The sequence below is a fragment of the Patella vulgata genome, chromosome 2 (genome assembly GCF_932274485.2).
Source record: "Patella vulgata chromosome 2, xgPatVulg1.2, whole genome shotgun sequence".
NCBI classification, from domain to species: Eukaryota; Metazoa; Mollusca; class Gastropoda; family Patellidae; genus Patella; species Patella vulgata.
The window spans coordinates 49,582,353-49,588,588 of record NC_065880.2 but is presented as its reverse complement, the minus strand read 5'-3'; the positions used below and the strand labels follow the sequence as shown (position 1 = coordinate 49,588,588).

Below are 6,236 nucleotides of genomic sequence, written 5' to 3'. Positions count from 1 at the left end.
AAGATGTGACAGTTCTTGCAAATGATGGTCAATAGTCTATAATATTACAATTTAACACCTGATTTATCGATAATTATGATAGTATAAGTCAAAAAGTATTTACTGCAGCTTTATTCACCTTTCTGTGTCGAATTGCCGCTCAACGGAAGTGCTGATTACGACAATAAGTTTGTGAATAATTTATTTTTAATATTATCAAATCATGTAAATGACACCTCTACTGAGAAGAACTTTTCAATTCATAGATTATGTGGACACATTTGTGCCACTATATAAAACATTGGTCAGGCCACACATGGACTGTGTGGGCGCCACATAAACAGAAGCATATTGACCTGATAGAAAACATTCAGAAAAGGGACACCAAACAGTTACAGGACTCAAGGATCTTACTTACTCGGAAAGACTGAAACAGTTAAAAATCCCAACACTGACATACAGGAGATTGAGGGGAGATTTAATAGAATGTTACAAAATAGTGCAGACAAAGTACGAAAAACAGGCTGCACCTCCCCATAAAATGTGGAACGATGTGGCAAGGGTTGGTGCTCGTGGAAACTCCAAGAAGATTTTTGTCCCGAGAGCAAACAAGACAGGAAAAATTCCTTCACTGTGAGAGCCCCCCCCCCCCCCCATCTGGAATACCATGCCAGAAGATGTGGTCAGTGCGCCAAACCTCAACACTATTAAATCCCGACTGGATAACTTTTGGCAAAAACACGAATCTTGCTATAATTATAATGTTAAATCCACCAGAATAACATACAATTACTTTGAGTCGACGAGTAGAGGATCGTATAGAACCTGATCTGGAAATCTACCATAAGTAAGTAACCATAAGTAATTTGTATTCAGATATGAATTAATCTTATTCCGCAATTGTTTGAATTCAAAATACAAAAATTTGTAATTAAAGTTAACAATTTGCTCATTGATATTAGCAGAAGGCCAAGGATATTAGACTTTCGGACGCGAAGGTAGAAATCGTTCACAATATTCACGTTTATAAAACGGTGAAGTGTTTTATTACTAAACGGAATACGGCATAATTGTGTATATGGTGGTGTAAATGAAACCTTTACATATCGATATAATTTTCCGCTAAGCGTTGTCACTGCATAGGCGTACGGGCTTGATGACAGTTAGGGAGGCAGAACCCGGGTTTTACAGACAGCGGCGACGGTCTTCCTCGAGAGGCGAAGAAGCGGAGCTTACTTTATACGGACCCCCCCCCCCCCAAGAACATTTTTGAATATTTGACGGCTGCAAACACGTTTTCCTGCTATTTCAGCCCGTGAAAAAGCAACTTTAAAGGGTCTAATATAGCCTAATTAAGATGGCTGACTCGAATTCAAATCAAAAGATAAATCGTTTACAGTTCACAGAGACGGGGCCGTTGGGAGAAAATTTTGAAAATTTAATTGCCGCAAACGCGTTTTCCTGCTATTCCAGCCAGTGAATACAGGAACTTCAATTTGGTCCAATATAGCCTACCTGGCTGACCAGAATTCCAAACAACCAATCAATCGTCGCGGGGTATGGGGGCCTCACCCTCCCGGAGAAAATTTTGACAAATTAACCACCGCAAATGCATTTTCTGCTATACTAGCCTGTGTAAGCAACTCCAAAAGAATCCAATGGTTTTGTAAGCGAAATCCCATTCTGAATTCCAACCATCCAATCAGACTCTTGCAGCTGCAATAACAAATAATAATCGATGCCCGAAAAATGGGCTATCCTCAGATTCGGTAAAGTCTCTAGAAAAAGCAGTTCAAATGACGAAAGGTAGAACTTGGAACCCAGAAGATCCCAATTTATTGATGTCGTTGTTGGCAAACGACAGACTTTCCATTGATCAAATTACTGGTTTGGTGCTTGACTTGTTGATTGCTGGTACCGATTCAGTAAGTTTACATTTTTGAGGAACACTGATTAAAAACTAATGGACTTAGTAATCAACCACGTCAACATTTGCTCAATGAAAATTTATAGTCCATTTCATACAAAACAGGGCGCCATGGTGGCTCAAAAGGTAAAATAAAAATGATTGCTAACCAGGAGGTCCAGGGTTTGATCGAGAATTCTCCGGCGTGTTTTCCTGTTTGTCGGTGATTCAGGGCAGCATTTAGTCCTTCGGGTTGGACAAAGAAATGGGGTCCCATATACACGTTGGCGCACACGTAAAGAGCCATTGACAGTTGAAATTCGTAATAAGAAGAGACCGTAGCGCCGTTGCCCAGACAAAATCTTCCTAGTGACACAGTGCATGGATACGCCTGTCTTCATATAACTCGGTTGGCACAGAAAAATAGGACGTTCAACCCAATTTCATTACATTTGCAAATATCAAACCAGTGTCGATTAGCGACGGATATAATTTATTATCTGAGACGAAAAAGTCCTCCTATATAACATTCGAGTAACATTTTACATTAAATATATTTCAGACGGCTAAGCCCTTTCAAGTATTTTTGGATTGCTTGGCACATCATCAAGACGTACAGGAAACTCTACACCAGGAGATCTAAGAACACATGAGTTGTCATGGTGATTTGACAGCAGATACTTTACCTAAGATGAAATATTTAACAGCATGTTTAAAAGAGTCGTTTAGGTAAATGTAAACTGATTTCTGAATAACATCAAAACGGCAAATGGGCAAAAAAAAGACAGCAACTGATCAGCACTAATAGCGAAATGTCTTTCCCCTACTGGTTACATCTGATCGTATCTTCTATTGTATACATGAACTAATATTATATTGCGCCTTTATGGCAGCTTTGCATTAAAGGTGTCGACCAATTAGCTTTAGTAGATTAAGGTGTTACTTCATCATATTCCCATTCCATAACTGAAAGCTCCGTGATACTTTTTCACGCGGTGTATACGCTTTCGTGATAGAACTATCTCATTTGACGAATCATAAAATAATTATTTACTAACCTATTCCGAGTTGAAACTTTGTAGACGTCAAAATAAATGGTTTGGGTAGGGATATGGGTATTTTTATTTTAAAAATGGATTTTTGTTTTATATTTTAGGATGCATTATGCAGTCTCTATGGGAACAATTAGAATCTTGCCTAATGATATAGTTTTGAGCGGTTATCATGTACCCTAGTGGCTTACGTTTATCGCATGAAACGTAAAAATAATGTGGCAAATTAAAAATAGCAGTAGACACGTCTATAATGCAGATACGTAATACCTCTACAAAAGAATAATCTTAGCAAATAACTTAGCTGGTCCACAATGAGATGCATGACATGGCTCTCTTCTTTTACACAGCTATCTATTTCGTAAATCATTCTCAGGGGACGGTGACAGTGGGTGTATGTTGGTTCCTCTCAGGCGTTTTGACATTCCCAATTTTCTTAAAAACCTAATTTCAGACAAATATATTTTTGAATAACCGACGGAAGATGAGGGATCCAAAATATGTAAAAGATCCAACCGTTTATAGACCAGAAAGGTGGTTACGAGATGAGAAAGGTGAAAAGGCAGAACAAATACCTAGTATAGGTTTAATATCGTTCAATATAGGTGTTAGAAACTGTGTTGGTAGACGATTCGCTGAACAAGAAATTTATTTAGCAGTTGCTAAGGTAAGAACAAAGGCAGGTCTTTGATAACTGTCAAGTTGTAGTGATGCTGATTACATGCACGCAGAGCTAAGATTTACACTAAAAGGCACAATGCTGACAAGGGAGACAATTGGATCATCGATCATTGAAACAAAATACCCGGGATCCATCGCCTACGCATTGCTTACTGTATAAAAACTCCAGACAGCATCTGAAAGGTTCACGTGGCTAACAAACACTGATCAAGTGATAACGCTTTTGCCCGGCTATCTTGTACCCACTATCTTCGATTTCTGAAATCCAGGTTCACTACTGACTGTCATACACAAACACGTTCTGTTTTCTCTTTCTTTATAGAACACCCGGTATTCCTTCTCATTTCAACACCCCACTCGTCACACCTGTCCGTAAGTCCGGCAGCAACAATAGCTTGTGAAGGCGATAGTTTTTGAAGGATTTCTGCAAATTTTGTGCTGATTGTAGACCTTGTAAGGGTGGCCCCTATCGTTTTTTAGCGTTCTCTGTCTTTTTGTTCTGAGTTATTTCCCCCTATCATTCTCGTAAACACGATAGAGGCCAGAGTGTTCGAAGAATTATATCCCCTTTCCCCAAAACATTGTTACGGCTACAGTTCTTGGCAGATTTCTGTAACAGGTTGGTGAGAATTATTAGGGTCATGAAAAGATGAACCCTATTGATATTAAGGGTTATGTTCTGGAGTTACTCCCCTTTCTCCGAAAACCTTGTTAACGCCACAGGGGCTACTATTTTAACAGATTTCTTTAAAATTTGTTGTGAAGCATTGGCTACATGGGAGAAGGAATCCTATCGATATTTAGCCCCCATCCCACCACTATGAGAATCGCAACGGATTCTACAGTTTTTGACGGATTGTATGAAAATTTGGCATGAAGCGTTTTGGTCAAGAGAAGGCGAAACCTGTCGATATTCAGGATTCATAATAGTAAGTGCAGGAGGACAGCGCTACACGCAAAACAAATATCTACAAGATAAACCTGCGGACAAGACAGAAAATAGACATTGCACCAAATAAACAAATATCAAATCAAGTGAATGGATCCGGGGGCCAGCCGTAAGTTACCCCCCCCCCCCCTGCCCTTCTCTGAAAGACTTATTAAAGGATAGAGGCTACGGTTGTTAACGGATTTTCTTGGTGTGAAGCATTTGAGTCATGAGAGGACGAACACTACCGATATTCAGCGCTTCGCGACCAATAATTGGTTATCACCCCTATACCGAAGACCTTGTTAACAACATACAGTTTGTAACGGAGAGCATTTGATGTGACGAATTGGGTCATCAAACGACAAACCCTATCTATATATTCTGCGCTTCACGACCGTCTGTTCCGGAGTAACTACCCAAAAACCTGGCATAAATGATAGAGGCTACAGCTTTTAACGGATTTCTTTCAAATATTTTTATGACGGATTGGGGTCATAAGGGGATGAACCCTATCAATGTTCTACAACATTCCATCTTGTCAAAAAAACTTGTTATCAGGGATTGTTCAAAAAAATTGCAGGAGACATTTGGGTTTGGTGAGGACATATCCTATCGATATTCAACGTTCGAAGATATTCCGTTCTGCCCCCCCCCCCTCCGATTTCTGAAGACCGTGTTAACGTCTTAGAGACTACCATTTTTAACGGATTTTTTCAAATTTGGAATGAACCATTAAATGTAGGACTGTGAGAAAATTAGTCCTATTGCTCTTCAAATTTGCTGTGAAGCATCCTGGATATAAGCTGCTCTGGGGACAAAACAGCTGTGTTGGTTCTTCATTTCCACACTTTGCGTGGCTTCTTTAGTTCACATAGCTAACCAAACATTGTGCAGTAGTATTTCAGTTTGGAAAATATAAATGATATTGAGTTTAATCGACGTAAGTACTTATAAAAATGCTAACGCTTTCGTCATGGAGGTCGACTTGTTAATGGTCTGTTTCCGGAAATGATAGACAGTGAGGCACGCGTTTAGTATAAGCAAATAAAGAACATTAAAAATGGCAAGATAATGCAATATGCAATAACAAACTAAGTGTGAATGAAAACTTAATTAGTGCAGCTATATATTTTTCAGATTATCCAGAACTTCAAAATAAGCACAAACCACAACTCGGCAGAAGTCACATATACCCCTTTTTGCACTTTGACTGACCAACCAATGCTCACGTTTGAAGAATGAATTTAAAATAAGTTCCTGTGACAGAACACAATAACCATGTACTTACATTAAGTGTACATTATTACGTATAATCAGTACACCAATGAGATCATTTCAAATAAGAGATTATTTATACAGCTGAAGATGTCTGGATGCATGGTGTTCCACGGGCTTCTGTTCTGGGGTCTCTGGTTGTTAATACACCTGTTGGTGTTATAGCATAAAATCAAAATAGAGTCTTTCTGATGTTATTTTATACGCAAAAATCAACCAATAATGATCTGTACTAAAAAAAAAGAAAAACTAAAACATGCTTCATGAAGTGGCAATGTCGATTGTCTGTGATTTGACTCTACTGTTCATTTTAAGGTGTTAAAATTAGATTTTATGCAAAACCGAAGACAAGATCTGCTAATCCATAAGGTGGGTTTGAAGAATTATACTTCTGATTATTAACTCCTGGTAA

General features: G+C 38.7%; 1 long non-coding RNA gene across 1 annotated transcript; it reads left to right on the top strand.

Moving 5' to 3' along the window:
• Positions 1-2,461: 2,461 nt before the first annotated feature.
• On the top strand, positions 2,462-6,198 carry LOC126811967 (uncharacterized). Its single transcript, XR_007675792.2, has 3 exons — positions 2,462-2,614; positions 3,392-3,604; positions 5,687-6,198. It is a non-coding gene; the product is annotated as an uncharacterized LOC126811967 (long non-coding RNA).
• The last annotated feature ends 38 nt before the right edge of the window (positions 6,199-6,236 follow it).